Source organism: Neovison vison, chromosome 13, assembly GCF_020171115.1.
Source record: "Neovison vison isolate M4711 chromosome 13, ASM_NN_V1, whole genome shotgun sequence".
NCBI classification, from domain to species: Eukaryota; Metazoa; Chordata; class Mammalia; order Carnivora; family Mustelidae; genus Neogale; species Neogale vison.
Window position 1 is genome coordinate 86,051,253 of NC_058103.1, and position 26,386 is coordinate 86,077,638.

The 26,386-nt window shown below is 40.1% G+C and overlaps 1 long non-coding RNA gene and 1 pseudogene across 1 annotated transcript; both read right to left on the reverse strand.

The window, feature by feature from the left end:
• Positions 1 to 2,055: 2,055 nt before the first annotated feature.
• LOC122894302 lies at positions 2,056 to 24,861 on the reverse strand. Its single transcript, XR_006381764.1, has 3 exons — positions 24,729 to 24,861; positions 21,801 to 21,941; positions 2,056 to 9,747 (listed from the first exon to the last, which is right to left on the reverse strand). It is a non-coding gene; the product is annotated as an uncharacterized LOC122894302 (long non-coding RNA).
• LOC122894301 lies at positions 12,589 to 13,944 on the reverse strand (annotated as a pseudogene).
• Positions 24,862 to 26,386: the final 1,525 nt, after the last annotated feature.

Genomic DNA, 26,386 nt, shown 5'->3' on the forward strand with positions numbered 1-26,386 from the left:
CTTATCATATTATTCATCTATTTAAAGTATACTGACTTCTGGGGATAAAAGACAGAAAGCAAAAAGAGCCACTCTCTACCTGCACAGAGTTTATAATCTCATTAGAGGTGGACATTCAAATAACCACATGAATACATATGAAATTACTACTCTGACTTCAAGAAAAGGGACATAGAGCTACCAGCATTTATGGGAGGTAACAGACCTGGTTGGGGGGCAGTGGTCAGAGAAGGCTGTTTTGAGGAAGTGACACTTCAGCCTTGGTCTGAAAGAGTAGGAGTTAATTAGGGAATGGAGGGGGAAACCTGTGCAAAGGCCCTTAAAGGAAGATGTGCAGGAGGTGCACCAGTGGCCAAAAACCAGAGGGTGCAAGGACTTACTGGCCTCCTGAAGAATGTTTCATTTTTTAATTTTTTAATTTTTTTTTTTTTTATTTGACAGAGAGAAATCACAAGTAGATGGAGAGGCTGGTAGAGAGAGATAGAGAGAGAGAGGGAAGCAGGCTCCCTGTTGAGCAGAGAGCCCGATGCGGGACTCGATCCCAGGACCCTGAGATCATGACCTGAGCCGAAGGCAGCGGCTTAACCCACTGAGCCACCCAGGCGCCCCTGAAGAATGTTTTAATCCCACGAACAATGGAAGCCCTTGCAGAGTTTTAGAGGCAACCACCTACAGCAGGATTGGCTTCACTTGTGTAGAAAGAACTTCATTATGGTTGTGGAGAATGGGTTTATAGGGGCTGGCAAGAGCACAATCCAGACATGGTCTAGCCAAGTGTTGGTGCATAGAAAACTGGACTTGGTGCAGCCATTTTCTTATTTCCATTCTTTCCACTTTATACTGCCTTAAGGCCATTTCCCTTTAAAATATATTTTTTTAAAGATTTTATTTATTTGTCAGAGAGAGAGAGGGAGAGAGAGTGAGCACAGGCAGACAGAATGGCAGGCAGAGGCAGAGGGAGAAGCAGGCTTCCTGCTGAGCAAGGAGCCCAGTGCGGGACTCGATCCAACAACGCTGGGATCATGACCTGAGCTGAAAGCAGCTGCTTAACCAACTTAACCACAGCCTGTTTCCCTTCCTCTCTCTCTGCCTGCCTCTCTGCTTACTTGTGATCTCTCTCTGTCAAATGAATAAACAAAATCTTAAAAAAAAAAAAGATTGTTTAAAAAGTCAACCATGTGTGAGACTATCAATTAGTCTCATAAATTAACATTTATGAAAGGCATAATATCAGAATTATAAATGGACATGCCCTTTGACTTTTCCCACTGTAAGAATCACTCCTACAGAAATGCCAGCACAGATCTGTAAAAATAGGTATAATGACCCAATATAAGATGGTTATATCTTATATTACCATATAATGGTACCAGGGTCCTGGGATCAAGCCCGCATTGGGCTCCCTGCTCAACGGAGTCTGCTTCTCCCTCTCTTTGCCTCTCCCTCTGCTCGTGCTCTCTCTCAAATGAATAAATAAAATATCTAAAAAAGTTAAAAAAAAAAAAAAGGGCATGACCTAACCTTAAATGGAATGCCTCTTTGTTCACATGGATGCCACTTCCCTTGGTCTACAGCAGAGATTGCTACAACTTGGTATCAACACCCACATCTTTCGTCTTTCCTGACATCTGGAGCCTACCTCCCCAGATCTCTGGTTTGGCTCCTCCCATCTCAATCATCTACTGCATTATTAGAAATTACCCATTCTATGGGGCACCTGGGTAGGTCAGTGGGTTAAAGCCTCTGCCTTCGGCTCGGGTCGTGATCCCAGGGTCCTGGGATCGAGCCCCGCATTGGGCTCTCTGCTCAGCAGGGAGCCTGCTTTCTCCTCTCTCTCTGCCTGCTTGTGATCTCTGTCAAATAAATAAATAGAATCTTAAAAAAAAAAAAAAAATTTACCCATTCTGATCAAGTCCGGCATAAGGCTCCCTGCTCAGCCGGGGGCCTGCTTTTCCCCCTGCTTATGCTCTCTCCCCACTCTCTGACGAATAAATAAAATCTTTTAAAAAATTAGTTTAAAAAAATTACCCATTCCAAGTAATGAGTAACACAGGGTTTCAGTGCATTCTCAGCCCATGCTGCTTTATTGCCAATATATACACACACACACACGCGCACACACATAGGTGCAGAGTTTCCAACTCGTATAGCAGTTCCCTTTTACATCAAAGAATATAATTTCTGTAATCCCAAGGATGCATAGATTAAAAAGCTGCCTTTTGTAATACTTTATAAACATTCAGTGAAATTCTTTTTAACATTGTATACCAATGGTGTAATGAAGAAAATATAGAACAGCAAGTAGAAATAGTGAGCAACTGTACTTGGAAGATGCTAAATAAAAGTATGTGAATGATACTGTAATATAGTAGGACTCTGTAAGTGACAGGTCATTTTAAGGTAAGTGCCAAGACTCTTACTGTTATTTAAGGACTGACCATAATGTATTGCCAGAATACCATTCTTATCTCTGGGAGGAAAACTGATGGCACGGCATACAATCAGCAAGGGAGAAAAAAAAACCTTCGGAATTGTCAGTAACTTTACGATATCTATTTTGATTTTAAAGGAGGTTTAGGCATAAAAGTTCCTAGAGAAATCTGTGATGTTTGTTTTTTTTAACTATATGCTTTTGTGGAATAATGGGCACAGAGTTGAGAGAAACTCCTCCCTATATCTTTACTGGTTTTGTTGGTTGGCAGATGTAATCAGTAAGTGACAAGAAGCAAATTTACAAATGGGAAATAATTATCTCACAGCCTATACTTAAGTGGACACTAAACACTGCAATGACCGTTTAAGTCTAATTCAGTTCTGAACTACTAGAAAGTTACCACTTACACTTCAATATTCCCAAAGGCATTTGGAGTGAAATCCCACAGCAAAGAGAACAGGTTAAAATGGCTTAAGAAAAATTATTTTTCAATCACAGAACATTAAACCTGGGAGGGGCCTAGCATGAATCCTCTGATCTAACTCTGAATTATCTTCTGTTTATGCCATTCAGCTAAGAATTCCATTTGTATATTATTTGTCATGATCATTTACACTTAACAGGGTTATTTTCAAAGTCAGGAATCTAATAAAAAATCTTAAGCTATCACAATAATTTATCTATTTTCTTCATCAAGTAAGGAAATAAATGGCAAGGTTTTTCCTTTTTTCAAAAGTGGAAAAACCCGCAGTTTACCTGGCATCAGAAGCATTAGGCAACAAATTATGCAGTCTTGAGCAAAAATATCATGGATAAACCTCTGGCTATAAAATTTAAAAAACAAAACATTTCCATAATACAGTAACAAAAGGAAACCCAAACCAAAGATTTGTTGGTATTTTTAGCACTGTTTCCACACAATGGAGTAGTCTCCTTTGCTGCAGGGAACCTTCATGGCCAGGCTGGTTGGTACCAGCAGCATCCCGAAGAGTTGGCTGGTTATCCGAAAATCCTGGAACATCTGAAATACGTGTGTATTGCTTCCATTCACTTCCAAGATATGAGTTTTAAGAGATCCAAACATAAGACACATAAATTTTATCAGACAAAGCCCATACTTCGTTATTTTATATATTCTACACTGCTAATTCCCTACTCTCGTACTCTTTCTGAAACTCTGCACCTTTCTGATTAATATAGCCATAGCAGCTTATTTATTTAACATGCTTAGTTTGTGCCTTTGTTTTGCTTTTAAACATGCTTGGGGAATAAGGGAACCAGGCAAGAGGTTAGAGGGTGAGCACTGTCATGCTCTCTATTCCTGACAGTTTGAATGTCTTGTGGTTGCCCCTGTTTATCTTCTAGCTTCCATTTTCAATGGAAGTTAAGATAATCTTTAATTAGAAAATGAAAATAATCCAAACAGTAAATTCAGACTATTGGTTTAAGTCTCTATTGCTTCATTAATAAATGCATAAATATATCTACTAGTCACCACATAACACTGGACATTTTCAACCATGCATTAGAAGAACAGTACTCTAAAATCGGAGTTCTGGGCCTGCCACTATTGCTTGCACTTTTGTTCAGACCCAGTTTTAATAAACATGCAGAAAAGACCCCCTGATTCCGAGGAATTAGGGGCAATAACAAGGATTCATGCACGTTTCAACTGAAAATGTGGGTTAAGAAAGTGATTGCTTAGAAATGCAGGCAGGGCAGATGTTCCACATCACAATGCTGCTTCAGAATAGAGTTACAGTCATGCACAAAGGTTAAAATGAGGACCACTACTTAATTACAAAAGGCTTAACTGCAAATGCTGGCCCTTTTGGGTAGAGAATGATGTAAAAACTCTGGGAAAAGAAAGAGAATTGAGAGATGTACAGTCTTTTGGAGCAGTAAGTTTTCTTGGCCATTTATTGACAGCTAGAGCATAGAAGAGCATAGGTTGTGTAAAGATGGTGAAGATGCTCTTACGCAGAATGATTTCTGATTCACATTAATGAACTTTATCTGCACAGCCCCTGGGGAAAAGGAGTTTATGAACAGCAGAGCTGATATATGTAAACTCAAAATCAATGCCCTGAAATTTAGCATGGACTCCTGCTTTGAAAACTATTGGCCAAGGGATTCTTCCAAATAGGGTATGGTTAACAGCCAAGCAATGTTCTGAATAAACTAGAAGCAATTTGCTTGCACCAGCAGCACCATGAGAATGTAAACTCCTGGAGGCCAAGGGTCTCTTCATATTTTGCATATCACAGGTACACAAAAGAGTAAACATCAGACTACAACAACATTGAAAAGTAATAACCACATAGAGACTACAAAAACTTGTAGCACATTTTAGCATTTACAACTATTAACGTGGCTGTTAAGGGTAGTCTTTGTTTTAAGTAACTAAATTGTTGACATCACTATAATACACAGCGGTGTCCTCATGATCGTGCAGATGACTGAATATTGCTTGGTTATTCCAATGTCTCTAACACCAACTGATGGCGTAGGACATTTAAAGAGGAGCTATAATCAATTTAATATAATAGCCTTCTCCCTATCCTCTGGAGTTGCCATAGAAGAATTAAATATTCAAGAGGCACTATTTTTTAAAATTCATTCTCCTTTTAGTTTTTTCCCCTGGGGAAACAAGAGAACACAGACCTAATCTTTTCAGGCACCTTCAAGGTGCTAAATGGCCAAAATGAACACAAGGTAAAAGGGAGTAAGAAGTCAGCTTCCATTTTACTATATCCTGATGGGAGGTGTGAGGTTCCTTGTATCAAAACACTAGTTTGCTGGGCTCTTATTAAAATAAAGAGTCACAGACCAAAATCCTCAGCACATGTATATCAGACAAGGTTTATAAAACCAACATGCTGTCTTTGGCTGTTTCGTTCAATCCTTTGCTTTACATCTTTAAATTCTAACTCCCCTAAACTAACCACAGGCATACAAGGAAAAGCCAGCTATCCAAGTTCTTGGTTTGTTTTTAACCCAAACACACACACCACCCCCAAACTTTTCCATTCTTAAAACGCACCCAGAGAACTAAAGGAGAAAAGAAAAGGTGACAGAGCCCAAAGTAGGCTCTTCTATAAACGCCTGTTGCTGAAAAGTACATCATAAGCAAAATCCCCACTCGATGGCATCCATGGGGCTACATCAGTAGGAGTACATTTGTTTCCAGGTTAATTAACCACTAGAAAAATTTCCTTCAATGGCTCTAACCCTCTGCTTTAGGAAACAAATAGGGTCTCTAACCTTTAACTTAAACAGAAGTTGCTATTTCTCACACAATGATATATTCATATACATTCAGTTTTTAAAGTACCTTTTATATGTTCTTTGCCTAAAACATCTTCCTTTGGTGCAACTCTGCTGGTCACAGAGCTTCACCAACTCAAGTAGTAATATTTATTTCTATTGTACAACATTGCTAATACAATTTGCTATACATGCAAAACTGTTATTGCTACTAAGATTCTACCTCTTGAAAATCATTATTCGTTTTATGGCTTTTATTTTTTATTTTTTTGCAATAGGAAATATCCTTTCCTATATACTGTGCTATTTTGCATTCATTATCTTTTCAGAGGTATTTTTCAAAATATTTAAATGCTTTTTTGGAAATGGATTCTCCCAGGCGCTGAACTACTAGAGCCAAGAGTACAACTACTTTAAGTACACTCTGATCTAAACCGGGGTCCCTGGATATCCGCTGCTGCAGAGTCTACTTGCTTGAGCTACTTGTGTACTGGAGACACATTAGTTTTGTGTCTCATCATGGTAACCACAGAATCTGTGTCAATAAATCCTGAACTCTCGTAATACTGAGATTTAAAAATCACCTCAGAAAACTGCTCTTTCCAAGTTCTCAATGCAGCTTTTAGAGGTAGGAATTTCTTTTCCACAGAAAGCGACCTTACGCTTTCGGGACAAAACAACTTTTATTTTTACAAGCAGGAAAAAGTGAAGGCTGTCTGAGGTGGCTTACTATAACCAAGCAAGAGAGACAGTTATTACATGACAACCTGCTCAGGCTCCATCTAGCTACATTCCAATTCTTATGAGAAGGTCTAGAGTCCCATCAACACACAATTCAGGTTGTGAAACAGGAAAAGCCTGTGACAAATTAATGTAGGACACTGAACTACTGACCAGCGTTCTTCCAGAACAATTAGCATGCTGCAGACAGGAAATGTAAATGGTCTGCAGGTTAGAAAAGTACATGACTAACACAGCATCTCAGTAACACATGCAAAATAAAAAATAATTCCTTGATGCAAAAGGAGTGGATTAAAAAATAAATTTACAAGACACACCATGTGAAAACAGCGTAAGAACAATCTCCTCTCAAACTAAGAGAACAAAGCAGAATCATGAAATGGGGCCTCATTTTGATATGAGGTTTCATAAGACACGAAGGCAACTGGTTTCCAGCTACCTCAGAGAAAGCTTCACTCTCCTCAGACATGGTATTTTACACTGTGATCCCACAGTTCTATTCATAAATGAGTCTTTTTGGCCTTAATCTCCTTTCCCCAGGGAGAATATCATGATTCTGATATTTATGAAAAAAGAAAAGTCTCGATTTTCCACTCATTTTACACTACTGGTTATTATCAATAATTCATCCTGGAGTTTAAATTATTACTAGGCTCATGCACTAACCCCTAACATGGCACTACAATATGCTACCAAGCACTAATGCTTACAAAACTATACACATCTCAAAATGGAAGACATTGGTGATTTTGTTGTTCTTAAACAACTTGTAACATTTGTCCACAAGTATTAAAATATACATATATATATATATTTCTATTGCACATATCCCGTTTTTAACTTTTTAAAAGAAAAACTGCCAGCTGACATGGATGAAGAAAGGGAAGTAAGTAGGCACAGCTACTGATCAAGGTGTAGTCCTGCCTACAATTACAGCTTTTCCCATCAAGAAGGGAACAAAATAGCCCAAGGGGAAAATGTAGGAATATTAAGTAAACACTGGGCTAGTACAACTGGCATAGACCCATTTTGTTAGATGCTTTCTGGTGACAACACTAAAGATGCAACGAACAACTTGAATGAGAGCATTTAACAGTGGTTTTAGCTGTGAAATAAAAAATACAAAGCAACTGGAGAAGAGGAGTCTGATATATACTCAAACAAATGGAACAGAGATAGTTTCACTGGAGCGGACAGTATAAAGTCCCTATCCCCTGCCAAATGATCTTACCCAAAACACTGCAAAAAGGACATGGGGAAGATGGATAACAGAAAACTAAAGATATAAATTCTCAACATACCAATGGGACTCATGTATGGAGGTTCCTTTCTGTCTTTAAGAACTCCAAAATAGTCAAAGCAAATATCAAGAAGTTGACTGAGAAGTTACTTAGAGAAAAGTTACCTTTATCCAAAGTTATTTCTATGCTGTACCACTCAGTATTTGCCCTCAAAGGAAATTATATCTATATTATGTAATTATTTTTACTAAAAAGCTTTCTTATGCCAATTCATATAGGTTGACCAATTTAACTAATCACTAAAAGTACTCAATAATTAGCACTTTGGGGCATTTCTGTCACTGCTAAATTTTTTAGGGTAAATTTGCCCTAAGTTTTTAGTATCACAGCATGAGTAACCCTAGGCAAATTCCCTAAATCACAGATTATGACCTAAGGCAATTTGTTCTTAATTGCATCTAAGAAGTTTCAAATTTTTTCTCACAAAGACTCCGTTTTCTTCTTATGTAAAGAGCTGACAATTCATACAGTGGTCCTCTGCTGATTTGGAAGCAAGAATAGCTTTACATTACAGTCTGTTCATCACATGGTGTAAGCTTTACAAAGAGGAAGATCCGTATATTTACTGAACTACTTTTCTTGTTTGAGGTGTTTTCCAGACCCTGAATTTCTTCTAAATCAAACACGAATTTGGGAACATTGCTACTGAAGTCCATTCTCTGATGAGTAAGTTCAGTTCCAACTGGGGAATATTACCTGAGTCCCAGTCTTTACAGCCTAACATTACATCTCACCTAAAAAAATAAACCAAACATCTGAGTACCCATCTTGGGTCAAAGGAACAAAGTTATTTATGTTTTTAGAAAACAGGAGCTACAGAATGTAAGATGCCATAAAGTCAGATGGAGCTGCATAAAGCATTTTTGCTTCTTTTTTCTCAGGAGAAAGGAATTCTCTGGACATGTTTTTGTTCCCCATTCCTCCATGCCCAAAGTTGAAGGCAGGTCATGCCAGAGAATCCACCATATTTTCTGAACAGAAAAACCACTTAAGCCACACTTGTTCCTGCTTAGCAGCATGTTTCCATGTCTCAAGTGCTATGTAAGAATCCACAAAAAAGAATGGAGTAATTTGCAATATAGGAGCCTCTCATCTGAGGGAGGTGAACAGGGTTCCATCACTGGACTTGAAGCGGTTTTGTTTCCTTTTCCGAATTTTCAGTAGACTCAACCATGCATTCACACGGTTAGCAAATGTACAATATGGTCCTTCCTTAGAAAAGTGAAAAATCATTTAAAAATACAAAATGTCCAAAGACTTCTCAGACAGAAACCAGCAACAGCTTCCTTCTCTAGGAGAAAAATCCCTCTTCTCATCCAAAATGTAGATTTGCACATGTAAACGTATATTTGACAGACTCTGTTAACCTTGAATCATTTTGTCTTTATGCTTCTTTATCAAAGGTTTTATTGCAAAATTGGGCTTTTGTTCTTTTCCAGCAAATGTACTTCAAAGGATGAGTCACGATTTAGATATTTAATATTTGTAGTTTTTAAGCATCTCTCATTTCATATTAGAACACATATTTGGAATTTACTCCTTGCAGATTTGACTGTGCTTATGACAGAGACCGAAAATGGAAGACATTAAAAAAAACAACAAAAAACCCAACCAACAACAAAAAACCCCTGAAATCATCCATACTTGCTCTGTATTTAGTCTTCTTGTTTGGAACAAAAGGTAAAATATTAACATACACCAGCATCTAAGCACCTGCTTCAAATTAAGCATCAGTTTCAGCTTCCAAAATAATTTCTTTGTAATTAAGCAAAAAGCAGAACATGTATGTCAGTTGCTTCTTTCTTTCTGGAGAACTTGGCAAGACAACTGCATCCTAGGAGCCTCTCAATGTTGAATCTGAGAAAAGGAACAACAAAAAAAAAGCAGCCTTTTCCAATCCAAACCATGGAGGTAAAACATGTAGAGAAGAGATATCCACATTTCAAGAATAGGGCAAGTGGCTGGATAAAAGGACTACCTACTCCAGGAGACAAGACAGAATACCTGGAAATAAAAAATAAATTAAAAACAGGGAGGTTAAGACAAGTACTTCTGCATGAGCTCACTTTTAAAGATGATATTTAAAAACACATAGAAAGAAAAGCTATTTTAAATATATTTTAGATACACACTGCCTAAAAGAAAATGTCCAACCATCACACCAAATTCAGTATTGTCATCAGAAAAGCAGCAATAGTCAGAAAAAATATATAAGCACAATACAAAAAAGTTAGATTTATGTAAAAACCTGTATTATAAAATAAGAGATACACATGTCCAAGGGTTCCGGGGTGGCTCAGTCAGTCAGGGCATCTGACTCAATTTCAGCTCCAGTCATGATCTCAGGGTTGTAAGACAGAGCCCTATGTCAGGCTCAGCACTGATTTGGCTTGAAATTCTCTCTCTCCCTCTGCCTCAACATTCTCATATGCACTCTCTCTCTCAAATGTATAAATCTTTAAAAAAGAATATCACAAAGCTGCAGTAATCAAAACAGGCACAAAAAAAGACACATAGGTCAACAGAACAGAATAGAAAATCCAGAAATAAACCCACAATTATACAGTCAATTAATCTTCAACAAAGCAGGAAAGACTGTCCAATGAGAAAAAGGTGGTCTCTTCAATAAATGGTGTCGGGAAAACAGGATAGCTACATGCAAAAGAATGAAACTGGACAACCATCTTCACTATAAACAAAAGTAAACTCAAATGTATTAAAGAACTAAATATGAGAACCGAAACCATAAAAATCCTAGAAGAGATCACAGGCAGTAATGTCTCTGACATCAGCCACAGTAACATTTTTCTAGATAGGTCTCCTACAGCAAGGGAAATAAAAGCAAAAATAAATTATTGGAACTATACTATACAAAAAGCTTCTGTACAGCGAAGGAAACAACCAACAAAACTAAAAGGCAACCTACTAAATGGTAGAATATATTTACAAATGACATACCCAGTAAAGGGTTAGTATCCAAAATATATAAAGAACTGATACAGCTCAACACCAAAAAACCCCAAAATCCAATTAAAAAAAGGGCAGAAGACATGAACAGACATTTCTCCAAAGATGACATACAGACGGCCAAAAGACACATGAAAAGATGCTCAACATCACTCATAATCAGGGAAATGAAAATCAAAACTACAATGAGTTATCACTTCACATCTGTCAGAATGACTAAAATAAAAAATGTAAGAAACAGGTGTTGGCAAGATTTGGAGAAAAAAACCTTCTTGCACCGTCGGTAGGAATGCAAACTGGTACAGCCTTTGTGGAAAACAGTATGGAGGTTCCTCAGAAGTTAAAAATGAAACTACCCTGCAATCCAGTAATTGCACTACTAGATATCTACCCATAAAATACAAAAACACTAATTCAAAGGGACACATGCACCCCTATGTTTATAGCACAGCAACATTATATACAACAGCCCAATTAGGAAGCAGCCTAAGTGTTCACTGATAGAAGAATGGATAAAGATATGGTATATATATACCCACAATGGAATATTATTCAGCCATAAGCTGAATGAAAGTCAAAAGGCCAAAAAGCTGAACAAGCCAAAAAGAACAAAATCTTGCCATCTGCAACATGGATGGAGCTCAAGAGTATAATGTTAAGTGAAATAAATCAGAGAAAGACAAATACATTATGATTTCACTCATATGTGAAATTTAAGAAACAAAAAGATGAGCAAAAGAAAAAGAGAAACCAAGAAGCAGACTCTTAACTACAGAGAACAAACTGATGCCTACCAGAGGAGAAGTGGGTGGCAGGATGGGTAAAATAAGTGATGGGGATTAAGGAGGATAATGGTGATAAGCACCTGGTAATGTATGAACTGCTGAATCACTGTACTGTATATCTAAAACTAATATAACACTATGTAAACTATACTTGAATTAAAGTAAAGGCAAATGTAAACTAATTCAGAATCAAATCAGGAGGAAGAGAATCACAGAATTTGCACTTGTTGCAAAAGCAACAGAAGTTAGAGTAAAAAAATAGAGAAGATCCACAGAAGGGCCTTTAGAAACATCATGGGCAATAGAGCCGTTTCATTACAGAACCTTACTTAGGCCAATTCAAAGCTTGCACCAGCCATTAGACTGTTCTGCAATTCAATTATTATTATTATTTATTTTTTTTTTTTAGGATTTTATTTATTTGAGAGAGGGAGAGCAAGAGAGCACAAGCAGGGGGAGCAGCAGAGGGAGAGGGAGAAGCAGGCTCCCTGCTGAGGAGGATGCTGAAATCATGACCTGAGCAGAAAGTAGCTGCTTAGCGGACTGAGCCACCCAGGTACCCCCTGCAGTTCAATTCTAAGGGCAAGATAACTCGCAGTAATGTTGAGGGGGAAAGAAGATACACACTAGTTCCTTCCAGGAGGAAATATATGCTAAAAGAATTCCATGTAAACCAAATAAACATGAAAGAGCACCTTTTCCTAAAAGGGAACCTTTTTAGACTATCTTACAAACAAATTCCTTCAACAATACCTACAAATAAAAATGTATACATTCATCATAATATAAACCCCACCTTCCCCCCAATCTATATCTTCATATTAGGCAATAATGCTTGAATATCATTCGCCTGTTTTCTCTTCAAAAGGCCTAATTTCAGGCGCCTGGGTGACTAAGTCGGTTAAGCGTCTGCCTTTGGCTCAGCTCATGATCCCAGGGGGCTGGGATCAAGTCCTACTTTGGGTTCCCTGCTAAGTGGGGAGACTGTGTCTCCCTCTCTCAAATAAATAAATAAAATCTTAAGAAAGAAAAAAAGACAACCCAAATAACCAGTTTCACATTCACTCAGTCACCATTCAATTTTTTTTTTTTAAACTTACATCTGCTTAGTTTTTTATAGAGTTAAGTATAAAGGCCCAGTTAATCAACTCATTAGATTGGTCAATGCAAGACACTTGAACTACATAACAGTATTTAAAAAGCAGTTGGTCTTTTAGTAATTCTCTGGTAATCACACACGCACACATGCACATACACACAAATTGGTAGAGTACTCTGGATATAGGATTTCCCCCCATAATCTCATATAATGCACTGTTCACAATCTGCAGTATTTTGAAAACTATAAATTGGAAATGACCAAATTAAAGATGCCTGATATACTCTTATAAAGTATTTGGTAACTTCAGCTGTATTCCCAAAAAGATCAATTTTAAACTATAAAAAAGGAAAATTCATATAAAATCACAATAGATTTAACAGACATCTTTGAAAAGAAAGTCAAATTGTAACCCCATTTTCTACTTTTCCAAATATGACTAAGGAAAAAACGGTACAAGTGGCAATGTCTACATTTTTAAAAAACTGTTAACTGAGTGGATTTGGGGAAGAAAAAAAAGCTATACAGTATTATTGCACTCCACAAATGTGCAGAATTCCAAAAATGTGCCAGCACTGAAAAACTGTCCTGCATTGAGGTTTTTCAAGAGGTACAACGAGCCTGCCAAAAAAGCATCTGGTCTGTACTAACAGCTTGCTGTCTTCAGTACAGGCCATCATAATGTCAGTCACACTGCTCTTGCAAAAAATCCCTTAATGTAAAAGAGTTTTCAGTGGTGATAGGTGGGGCTATGATCTATGATATGGGATTGAATCCATATGCACATTAAGTTTCATTTCACTGTCAAGAATTTGAACAAGCTGTTGCATGGATGGGAGGTGACCAGATTCCAGCTTAGACCACACAGGCACATCATTCAAAGTTATCTCAAATGCACCTGTTGACATACACTGGTTCTCAATCATGTTGCTCAAGAAGAAAACCATCATACATGCATAGACCTTATTTTCTTGGCCCCACTGCCAGATGCTAGGAGCTTGCATGCCAAAGAAAGCAAAAGGATCCTTGCCAACAATTATTAAGCCTATTAATACTAGTTTGAAGACTGACAGGAAAGATGCTATGTGTCTATATATGGGTTGAGGGAGGTAATTTTCTCCTTCAATGTGGATGTCTGTGTACCGCTGGCTTACTAACCCGCATGAACTCCTCAAACACCCGCCTATAACCTCAGGAAACACAAATCTGGAACTTCAGCAGCAGCCCCGTGGCATACTGCATCTTTAATCTTTTGCTAGGCAAGCCGCCCAGGTTGGCCGAGGCATCGCTCCTGATCACCGCCACCGCCCCCACCAGAACTAGCAGAAACCTCATCTTAAGCGAGCCAGCCAGAGCCAGCCACTTCGGACGCGCTCAAACGGAGACTCAGTCACCATTCAATTTTAACTCTAAACACAAATATGGGTCACCAACTGTAGAACCTATTGAAAAGTGAATGAACAGTAGTAGCTTAGTATGAAAGCCATAGTTCTGACCTCGACCTACAATTCTCCCTAAGATCTACACCACCTTCTACCATATCTCTCTTTTTTTTTTTTTAAGATTTTATTTATTTATTTGACAGACAGAGATCACAAGTAGGCAGAGAGGCAGGCAGAGAGAGAGGGAAGCAGGCTCCCTGCTGAGCAGAGAGCCCGATGCGGGACTCGATCCCAGGACCCTGAGATCATGACCTGAGCCGAAGGCAGCAGCTTAACCCACTGAGCCACCCAGGCGCCCCACTCTATCTCTATCTCCTCTTCCAACATGTGCTCTAACCACACTGGACTCCTTGCTCTTCCTAGAATGTCAGGCATTCTCCAACCTCATAACCTTTGTACTGAATACTCCCTTTGTGAGGACCCTTCCCCAGGTATCCACATAGCTAGTACCCTCAACTCAAGTCTTAACTTAAATGTCATTTTCTCAGTAAAGCCTACCTTGAGCCCTGTTTAAGATTATACTGTCCCTCAGTCCACCCACAGACATACTTCTACCATTCCCCTTCACCCTATCTACTTTTTCTTTTATCCATGGCATGTAACACTATCTAACCTACTTCATAAGGTATTTATTATGTTTCTCATTTACTGTGTTACCTAAAATATAAGCTCCAGGGGTGCCTGGCTGGCACGGTCAGTGAAGCATGTAACTCTTGATCTCAGGGTTATGAGTCTGAGCATCATGCTGGGTGTAGAGATCACTTAAAAATAAAATCTTTAGGGCGCCTGGGTGGCTCAGTGGGTTAAGCCGCTGCCTTCGGCTCAGGTCATGATCTCAGGGTCCTGGGATCGAGTCCCGCATCGGGCTCTCTGCTCAGCAGGGAGCCTGCTTCCTCCTCTCTCTCTCTCTGCCTTCCTCTCTGCCTACTTGTGATATCTCTCTCTCTCTCTCTGTCAAATAAATAAATAAATAAAATCTTTAATAAATAATGTAACTTAATATAACAGAATATAACATGTAACATAACATGCAAATGTCATCAGGAAGGAAACTGTTTTGTTCACCAATGAATCCCAAGCACCCAGACTAGCATGTGACCCATGTAACTACTTGATAAAAATTTGTTGAATAAATGAATGAAGAGCAGGGCTGTTAAATACATTTAGCCAACAAGAGTTAAAATGTAAATAGGTTCTTAAGTTAAGTGATGAAACCAAAACTATACACACTTATCTACAAAATCTTCAAATATATCCTTATAAAGTTGATGACTTACATATAGCACTTTTGGGTCTTTGAGGTCACTTGTTTAGTGCTGTTGATTTATACAAATAAAGTAACTTTGAATTAGAAAAATCTAACTTACTGGGAGGAAAAAAAAGGGAAAACAGTGAGGCTAACCAGACCTGCCTCAAATGACTCTGGGTATAGTCAGCTTCCAAGATGGGCCCCAGTTCTTGTTGAGTTGCATGCTCTATGGACTGAGATAGCCAGGAGCCCCACGACTGCCCTCACATTAGAAGACAGTCACACTTAGGAAGATGCCCAGGCCTCCTGGTATTCACATCCTCCTGTAGTCTCCTCTAACAATGAATCAGGGTATGATAAAGAATTTGACTGGCCTTTGTCCTGGGAGGGAAACTCTAAATCCTTGGAATTTACAGTAAATGAGCCAGCAGAAATTAAACAAGAGTCCTAAACAATTAATGGGTCAAAGAGAAAAATGACAACGGGAATTAGAAAATACCTTGAGATAAATGAAAACAACACAACAAACCAAAGTTATGGGATGCAGTAAAGCAGTGCTAAGAGGGAAATTTATAGCTAAAAATGCTTACAATAAAAAAGATCTCAAATCAGCAACCTAACTTTACACCTTAAGGAACTAGAGAAAGAATAAACTAAACCCAAAGCTAGCCAGAACAAAGGAAAAAGTATCAGGTATCAGAGCAGAACCAAAAAAAAGAGAGAAAAGAAAAACAGAGAAAACCAATGAAACCAAAATTCAGTTCTACCAGGGTTGTGAGAACCCCTAAATTTGCAGCCAGTTGATCAGAAGTGCAAGAGGCCTGGGAATCCTCCTAAGTGTGGCTGTCTTCTAAAGTGAGGGCAATCTTGGGGCTCCTGGCTGTCTCAGTCCATAGAGCATGCGACTCTTAATCTCAGGGTCACGAGTTCAAGCATTATGTTGGGCATGGAGCCTACTTAACAACAACAACAACAAAAACTACCACCATCATCACAAAACCCACAAAGATTAAAGGGAGGGCAGTCTTGTTGTGAACAGGGCCTGTGACTTGTGGGGTCTGCATTAACTCTGGATGGTGATGGTTAGTGTCAGAACTATATTGCAATACACTAGTTGGTGTCAAAAGAGTGACCAATTCAATGAGGAGGAAGTGATGCTGAGTGACTTCTGAGACATAGATGGGGTTGTGAGTTCTCACTGTTCTCTTGGACTGTTTATTCTGGGAGACGTCGGCTGCTGTATCATGAGGACATCCAAGCAGCCTTGGAAGAGGCTGACATTGGCAGAACAGAGGCTTTCCACCACTAGCATGAATTTATCAGCCACGTGAAGGAGCCACCATGGAACTGGGTAACTGCCACCCCAGCCAGTCAGTATCTTGACTGCAACCTTAGAAGAGAACCCAAGCCAGAAAGCCCCACTGTTAAACTGTTCTGTAACTTCCCACCCACATAAACTGAAACAGATAATAGTTCCTTACTATTGCTTTAATCCACTAATTTTTGGGAAATCTGTTATGCATCATTAAATAACTAATATACTTTGCTTCCTCTAAGAACAGAAAGAATGATAAGTCATGGAAGTTAATTACTCCTTTTTTTTTTTTTAAAGATTTTATTTATTTATTTGACAGAGAGAGATCACAAGTAGGCAGAGAGGCAGGCAGAGAGAGAGAGGGGGAAGCAGGCTCCCTGCCGAGCAGAGAGCCCGATGCGGGACTCGATCCCAGGATGCTGGGATCATGACCGAGCTGAAGGCAGCAGCTTAACCCACTGAGCCACCCAGGCGCCCCTAATTACTCCTTTCTTAAAAAATAAAAATTCTCCTTTCTTACTTTGCTATGTAAATTCAGAACACATTTTATAAAACACAATGGATATCCTTATCATTCCAGTTAAGTTTTTAAGTGTTTCATTAAAATAGTGCTGGGCCTGCTGGAGTTTCTGCCCCCAGATATGGACAGCTGTACTAATGTAAAATCACTGCCTGAGCAAAAATGTAACTTCTCAGTCATTCAACATTTACTGAATGCTTCCTTTCTTTGAAAATTTTAAAATTATTTACTTGAACAGGTATAAAACACATAAAAAGAAAAGGTACAATAGGATATACAATGTTTCTTCCATATCCTTTATTTATTTACTTTTATTTCAATTAAATTAGCCAACATATAGTACATCAATAGTTTAAGATGTAGAGTCCAATAATTCATTAGTTGCATATAACACCCAGTGCTCATCACATCACCTGCGCTCCTTACTGCCTATCACCCAATTCCATATCCTTTTAGGTATTCAATGGCTATATAACAGCTGTGTAAGTAGATTTATTTTCTCCCTACAAACGAAAGTATACTATACACTATGTTCTACACCTCGCTTTTCCCTTTATTATTTATTAGTCATCATTCTGTATCAGAATTAAAGCTACCTTAAAAAAAAAAGGATTTTATTTATTTATTTGAGAGACAGCAAGCGAGAAAGTGTGAGTAGGGGGAGAGGCATAGGGGGAGAGAGAAGCAGACTCTCCACTGAGAAGGGAGCCAAACGTGGGCTCAATCCCAGGACTCTGGGATCATGACCTGAGCCGAAAGCAGATGCTTAACCGACTCAGTGACCCAGGTGTTCCAAAGATACCCTTTAAATACAGAAGCACCTAAATTTATTCACAACAGTTCCCTGCAGATAGATACTTAGATTGTTACCAATACTGTGCTATACCAATGTCAAGTTTCTATTACTATCTACCTAGATTATTTATTTTTTAAAAAGATTTATTTATTTGAGAGAGTGTGTGTGTACACAAGACACACACTATGAGGAGGAAGAGAGAATCTCAGTCGTCACAATGCCCAACGTGGGGCTCAATCTCAGGACCCTGAGATCAGGACCTGAGCCAAGACTGAAACCAAGAGTTGGACACTTAACCAACTGCACCACCTAGAGGCCCTCTATCTACGTGGATTTAATTAAGGTTCTAAATTCAAGTAACAAAGCCTCTGTTCTGAAGGCATACTGATAAAGACTCTAGCACCTGAATTTGTCCCAGCAGTTTTTTTTTTTCTTTTATTGCTTTTCTTTATTCCTTTCATTTTCTATATCATAATACAGATCTTCCTTATGATCTGAAAAACCCATCCTAAATTGAAAATATCCTAAGCCAAAAATGCATTTAATACAAAACTAACTTAGGAGTACCTGGGTGGCTCAGTTGGTGAAGTGTCTGCCTTCAGCTCAGGTCATGATCCCAGGGTCCTGAGATCAAGTCCCACATCAGGCTTTCTACTTAGCAGGGAAGTCTGCTGCTTCTTCTGCCTGTCACTCCCTCTGCTTATTCTCACTCTCTTTGCTTGTTCTGACAAATAAATAAATAAAATAAAATAAAAATTCACCTTACAAACCTCATAGCTTATACCTTAAATGTGTTAGAATACTACATTAGCCTACAGTTGAGCTAAATAATCTAATCCAAAGTCTATTTTATAATAAATTTTTGAATATCTCATATAGTTTATTGAATACTGTACTGAAAGTAAGAAAATAGCTGTATGTGTATTGACTGTTTATCCTCGTGGATCACATGGCTGACTTACAGCTGTGGCTTGCTGCCAGTGTCCAGCACCACAAAAGCATCACACCACATACTGCTATCCAGGGAAAAGATAAACTTTAAAAGCTGAAATATGGGGTGCCTGGGTGGCTCAGTGGGTTAAGCCTCTTTCTTCAGCTCAGGTCATGATCTCGGGGTTCTGGGATCAAGTCCTTCGTCAGGCTCTCTGCTCAGTGGGGAGCCTGATTCCTTCGCTCTCTCTCTCTGCCTACTTGTGATCTCTCTCTCTGTCAAATTAATAAATAAAATCTTTTAAAAAATTAAAAAAATAAAAACCGAAATATGGTTTCTACTGAATGTGTACTGCTTTCACAGCATTGGAAAGGCAAAAAATCATTAAGGCAGGGGCGCCTGGGTGGCTCAGTGGGTTAGACCTCTGCCTTTGGCCCAGGTCATGGTCCTGGGATCAAGCCCCGCATTGGGCTCTCTGCTCAGCAGGGAGTCTGCTTCCCTCCCCCACTCTCTGCTTGCATCTCTGCCTGCTTGTGATCTCTGTCTGTCAAATAAATAAATAAAATTTTAAAAAAATAAAATTGTTAAGGCAAACAATCATTAATCAGGGACTGTCTGTATAGTTGGAATTTTTTACTTACCTTCTCTTTTTTTTTTTTTTACTTACCTTTTCTTAAAATTTGTTTTTATTGTGGTAAAATACACATAATATAAAATTTATCATCTTCACCCTTTTTAAGTGTTCAGTTCAGTGGTATTAAGTTCATTCATACTGTTGTGCAAGTACCACCACCTTCTACCTCCAGAACTTTTTTCTTTTTTTTTTTTCTTTTCTTTTTTTTTTTTTTTATTTGAGAGAGAGAGACAGTGAGAGAGAGAATGAGCGAGGAGAAGGTCAGAGAGCAAAGCAGACTCCCCATGGAGCTGGGAGCCAGATGTGGGACTCGATCCCGGGACTCCAGGATCACGCCCTGAGCCGGAGGCAGTCGTTTAACCAACTGCGCCACCCAGGCGTCCCTCCAGAACTTTTTTCATTTGCAGAACTGAAACTCTGCCCCCATTAAATAGTAACTCCCAATATCCCCCTCCTGAAGCCCCTAGTAATCACCATCCTACTTTTTGTCTCCATGATTTTGACTATTCTTTTTTTTTTTTTAAGATTTTATTTATTTAGGGTGCCTGGGTGGCTCAGTGGGTTAAGCTGCTGCCTTCGGCTCAGGTCATGATCTCAGGGTCCTGGGATCGAGTCCCGCATCGGGCTCTCTGCTCAGCAGGGAGCTTGCTTCCCTCTCTCTCTCTCTGCCTGCCTCTCCGTCTACTTGTGATTTCTCTCTGTCAAATAAATAAATAAAATCTTAAAAAAAAAAAAAAAAGATTTTATTTATTTATTTCACACAGAAAGAGATCACAAGTAGGCAGAGCAGCAGGCAGAGAGAGAGGGGGAAGCATGCTCCCCGCTGAACAGAGAGCCTGATGTGGGGCTCAATCCCAGGACCCTGAACCACGACCTGGGCCGAAGGCAGAGCCTTAACCCACTGAGCCACCCAGGCACCCCGATTTTGACTATTCTTAAGTACCTCTGTAAGTGGTATACAATATTTTAATCCTTAAAGCAGCTGTACACTGATTTCCACATAATATAATCAATGTATATGACTAAGTAGATGTTATGAGTTGAACTATGTCCTCCCCAAATTCATAAACTGAAGTCCTAATCCCTAGTACCTCAAAATGTGACCTTATCTGGAATTAAGAGTTAATAAAGTCATTGCAGATATAATTAGTAAAAAGGAAGTCATACTGGAGCAGGGTGGGTCCCTAATCTAACATAATTCTCATAAAAGAGAATTTAGGACACAGACACACTGGGAGAATGCCAAATGAAGACTGGAGTCATGTTGCTACAAGCCAAAGAACTACCAAAAGTTAGAAAAATGGCCTGAAACACAACCTTCCCTAGTACCTTCAAAGGGAATATGGCCCTGCAAACACCTTGATTTTGGGATGTTTGATCTCCAAAGCTGTGAGACAATATATTTCTTTTGTTCTAAGTCACCCAGTTTGTTACAGCAGCTCTAGGAAATTAATTTAGTAAGTATGAACGCTATTTTACAAATAAGGTTACTGTCAATTATTAAAGCATGTATTATCTTTTGCTCTTTGAGCAACGGAGCATACTTACATCTGTGGTAAATTCAGAAAATAGCAACACTTGGCATAGAATAGACTAAAACCTAGGAATATTAAAGGTTACTGGAAAGCTTTAGAAATTAAAGATTAAAATATCAGTATTTATCTATATTTAAAACAAGTGAATATATTCTAAAATTTGCCTAGTAGCATTTATATTTTATCATTTGATCATTAATCTAATTAAATCTGTACCATTTTTCTTTATCCATTAAAAATTACTGGTTTGGGCAAATGATCAAGTTCTTTTTAAATACTTGATACACTCTTTTTGTTGAAAATATAAGATTTTGCTTAGATGTAAATGATTTCTAGTCATGGGACACCTGCGAGGTTCAGTTGGTAAAGTGGCTGCCTTCGCCTCAGGTCATGATCCCAGGGTCCTGGGACAGAGTCCCATGTAAGCAGGGAGCCTACTTCTCCCTTTCCCTCTGCTCCCTTCTCGTGCTTGCTCTTTCTCTCTCTCTACTGCTCTCTCTCTCTCAAATAAATAAAACCTTAAAAACAGGGACTCCTGGGTGGCTCAGTTGGTTAAGCAGCTGCCTTCGGCTCAGGTCATGATCCCAGCATCCTGGGATCAAGTCCCACATCGGGCTCCTTGCTCAGCAAGGAGCCTGCTTCTCCCTCTGCCTCTGCCTGCCATTCTGTCTGCCTGTGCTTGCTCTCTCTCTGATAAATAAAATCTTTAAAAAAAAAACCTTAAAAACAAATTTCTAGTCATTTTTGATGTTCATTTTCTGTTGAAGCTTACTGTTCTACTTACATCTAGTAATTTTCCGAGCTGCTTGAACAATATCTGGAAGCATCAGCCCCTATTACTCACTTGCCAAATCCTGAGTTCAGATTTTTGCTTTCTTCTTAAGATGAATATAAAAGCACCTGGAAGCCAAAGAAAATGTTCTTCCTGTGATAAGGAAAAATAAAAACAACATTACAGTAAGGATACAGCCCTCACTTGTATATGCTTCTTTGTGGAAAACTATTTCAAACGAATGAAGTTATTATTATTATTTTTTTTAAAGATTTTATTCGTTTGACAGACAGAGATCACAAGTAGGCAGAGAGGCAGGCAGAGAGAGAGGAAGGGAAGCAGGCTCCCCACGGAGCTCGATCCCAGCACCCTGGGATCATGACCTGAGCTGAAGGCAGAGGCTTTAATCCACTGAGCCACCCAGGCACCCCGAACAAAGTTATTTTTTAAAAACGTCACTATGGGGTGCTTGAGTGGCTCAGTCATTTAAGTGTCCAATTCTTATTTCCCCTCAGATCATGATCTCATGGGTCTTGGGATCCAGCCCCAGTAGGACTCTGATCTCAACCCGGTGTGTGTGGGTGTGTGTGTTGGTGGGTGGGGTGTGTGTGTGTGTGTGTGTGATCCAGCCCCAGGAGGACTCTGATCTCGACCCAGTGTGTGTGTGTGTGTGTGTCTCAGTGTCTGCCTGATTCTCTCCCTCTGCCCCTCCCCACACCTGTGCTCTCTCTTTAAATAAATCTTAAAAAAAAAAAAATCTTTATCGGGGTGCCTGGGTGGCTCAGTTGGTTAAGTTTCTGCCTTCCGCTCAGGTCATAATCCCAGGGTCCTGGGATCAAGCCCCTCATCAGGCTCTCTGCTCAGCAGGGAGTCTACCTCTCCCACTCTCTCTCCCCTCTGTGCTTTCTCTCTCTCAAATAAATAAATAACAATCTTTTCAAAAAGTTTAAAAAAAAATTATCAAAAACTATTCAGGGGCACCTGGGTGGCTCAGTGGGTTAAAACCTCTGCCTTCAGCTCAGGTCATGGTCCCGGGGTCCTGGGATTTAGCCCCGCATCAGGCTCCCTGCTTAGCAGAGAGCCTGCTTCTCCTCTTCCCCTCTCCTGCCTGCCTCTCTGCCTACTTATGATCTTTGTCTGTCAAATAAATAAATAAAATCTTAAAAAAAACAAAAACAAAACTATTCAAAAGGAACCGTGAGAAGTTTCTCTCTACCTGCACTGCACTAATTTTATAAAGATGTCAAAACTCTTGAGGGACGCCTGGGTGGCTCAGCGGATTAAGTCTCTGCCTTCAGCTCAGGTCATGATCTCAGGGTCCTGAGATTGAGTGAAGCACTGGGCTCTCTGCTTGGTAGGGAGCCTACTTCCTCCTCTCTGTCTCTCTGCCTGCCTCTCTGCCTGCTTGTGATTTCTGTCTGTCAAATAAATAAATAAAATCTTTAAAAAAACAAAAACAAAAAAACACCAAACTCTTGAATTTGTGGTTCTCAAGATTTTATGGTACACTGTTCCCACTAAGAATCTGATGATGCTATGGTCCCTCTTCTCTCAACAGACCTTTGCTTTAATATAGATGACCACACCCCTCTGTTGTAAGGTAGGAAGGAATAATGTTCTGTTCCTTTCCTCTGCCTGTGTCTTTTCTTTCTTCTTCTATATGAAACTGAAAAATACTCCTGACAAAAGGAGGAGAAAGGTCTTATTTATAAGGAAGCTATTTCTTTACCAGGTATTTCCAGCTTTGCTAAATCAAGGACCAGCAAAAAGCACACCAGAACGGGGGGGGGGGGGGGGGGGGGGGTGGGGGTGTGTGGGTGGGTGGGAGGTTGGGGGTACCAGGTGGTGGGTATTATAGAGGGCACAGCTTGCATGGAGCACTGGGTGTGGTGAAAAAATAATGAATACTGTTTTTCTGAAAATAAATAAATTGGAAAAAAAATGTCCAAAAAAAAAAAAAAAAAAGCACACCAGAAATATTCATTCCTATTATGACATATCAGTAGAACTGGACCCAACTAACAAGCCAATTCTAAATAGGCTTCCTCACTTTAGAAACCTAGTAACAGGACTTTCCAAGAATTTAACTGAAAGACCGAATGAGTAGTTATAAAAACCCACATTATAAAAAAAATCCCATAGACAAGAACCGAATACAAATGACTTCACAGTATTATATTTGGCAACACCACCACATTACACAAATTACGTTCTAGTAATATTTCCCCAAACTCTTTCTCATTATCTCTCTAAATAATAAATAAAAATTAACACTGGCTCCTTTAATTCTGGAAAACAACTGTGAATTCTACTGGGACCTAGAGTCAGTCGAGATTAATGCGCCATTAAGCAATTACCAGGTCATACAAGGACAAAGATGCTTACTCGGATCTTAAAAGTTTGAGGGGTGCGAGTGGGAATGAATGGATGGGTAGCAAGAGAACGTGAATGATACACACAAATGAAAATTCCGGGGGAGAACCTGTTAAACCGAATCTCAAGGTCAACGGACCAGGACACAAATTACTCAGGGCCCCAACAGGCCTCGACTGATATCGGAGACTCAGGGAAAACAGCGGACACGAAGCCGTGAGGTGAAGAATATAAATAAAATCAATAAAGGTATTCTTTAAAAAATAAACCGTTGGACGCAGGGTTGGCAGATACACACCCGCGTGAGTGCACACACCGGGGAACAAACCGAAAGCACAAAGGCGGCCAAAAAGGCACTAAGAAGGGCAGCGGCGGGTAAAGGACGAAGTGTTGGTGCGACACACCCCGGAACGTTTGCACGGCCGCCCCGGGCAGCTCGGAAGGGAACCCGCGCCAGGCCGAGGCCCGCGGCCGCCGCAGAGGCAAGCTCCGCGCGCTCCCATCCCCCGGCCAGGCTGGGCCGCGCCACCTCCTGCTAGTTCCCCGTCACCTGCCTTCTTCGCTTACCTCGCACCGACTAGCAGTCGCACTGGACACTCCGGGGGCCTTGTCGCCCCCGGCCCAACGGCCGGCTCGCAGCGACACGCCTCACTCCGCCATCTTCGCTCCTTTCCGAGTCCGCCAACCCTGCGGCAGCTGTTTCCACAAGTCCCGCCCCCACTTCTGCCGCTGAGTCCTGACTGGATAACGACTTGCGCAAGCGTACTCTCTTCCCGCTGTAGGTTGGTTGGGATGGACGTCTGTCAATAGGGCTGACCCCACTCTTTTAGATCGGTTTTTTCTGGCGGGCGGGGGGAGAGGGGATTGGTCCCAGGGTTGAGGTATGGGGCAAAACATTTTTGTAATTCGCTTGTTAGGAATGCAAAATTATTTCCGCGTAGAAGCTGTGTCACTTGATGGAAAGGTAGTCTGGCTAGGCCGCATGACAATTTTAAGCCACCTTAAGTCAACTATACTGCCAATAATTTCATCCTTGGACCGGGAGCTTTTAATCCCAGACATAATACCACACCTAGGCAGACAGTTTAATAGCTCCGATTTGTATCTGATTGTGTCTGACTCGTTTTCCATTCGTAAAGGGCCCGAACGTCAGACCGCTGTTTCGCTGTTTCCACCTCTGGTCGATACAGGAGAGCAAATTAGTTTCTCTTGAGGATCCTTCTGCCAAATGCCAAACCGTTATAACTGACAGTTTTGTTGCTTCCTACACTCAGCTGTTGGGCTCTTGAGATCCTTTCTAAAGGTATTGTTCCAGGAGAGGCACGTAGGGTAATTAGAACTTGCTATTACACGGTGCCACGGTGGCTCCCAGGTCAGAGACATCGGTCCTCAAACACCACTAAGGCCGTCAGATGGGCTGCTTCCTAGAAGTATGGATTCCTAAGGCTGCATCTCCTTGAGATCCAATTCCTAAAGTCCTCCGATGAAGCTAAGGAGTCTTATTTTTACAGAAGCTAATTATAAAGGGCAACTAAGGGAAAAACCTTCACTTGAAATGGGGGCACCTGCCTGGCTCAGTCAGAAGGGCATGCTACTCTTGCTCTCAGGGTTGTGATTCAAGCCCCGCTTTGGACATGGAGCCTACTTTAAAAAAACAAAACAAAACAAAACAAAACACCTCATACTTAGCGGTGAGCCTTCATACTTGCCCTTTAAGATCAGTAATCAAGGACACAGGCTCCCTTCACCTCTATTCAACATTGTACCGGAGGGTGTAGTCAGTGCAAAAAGGCAAACAAAGGGCATCCAGATTGTAAGAAACAAAACTGCCTTTATTTCCAGGTGATGTGATCCTCTGTTAAAAATCATAAGGAGCATGCACAGAGCAAAAACAAAAGTACTGGAATTTCGGGACGCCTGGGTGGCTCAGTGGGTTAAGCCGCTGCCTTTAGTTCAGGTCATGATCCCAGCATTGTGGAATCGAATCCCGCATTAGGCTCCTTGCTCAGCAGGGAGCCTGCTTCTCTCTGCCTCTGCTAGCCTCTCTGCCTGCTTGTGTGCTCTCTCTCTCTTCCTCTCTGGCAAATAAATAAATAAGTAAAATCTTAAAAAAAAAAAAAGTACTGGAATTTCTATGTTTAGTGAGGTTGCAGGATACAAGATTAAGTATTCAAAAATCAACTATTTCTCTACACTAAGAACAAAAATGAGATTAACAACTGCAT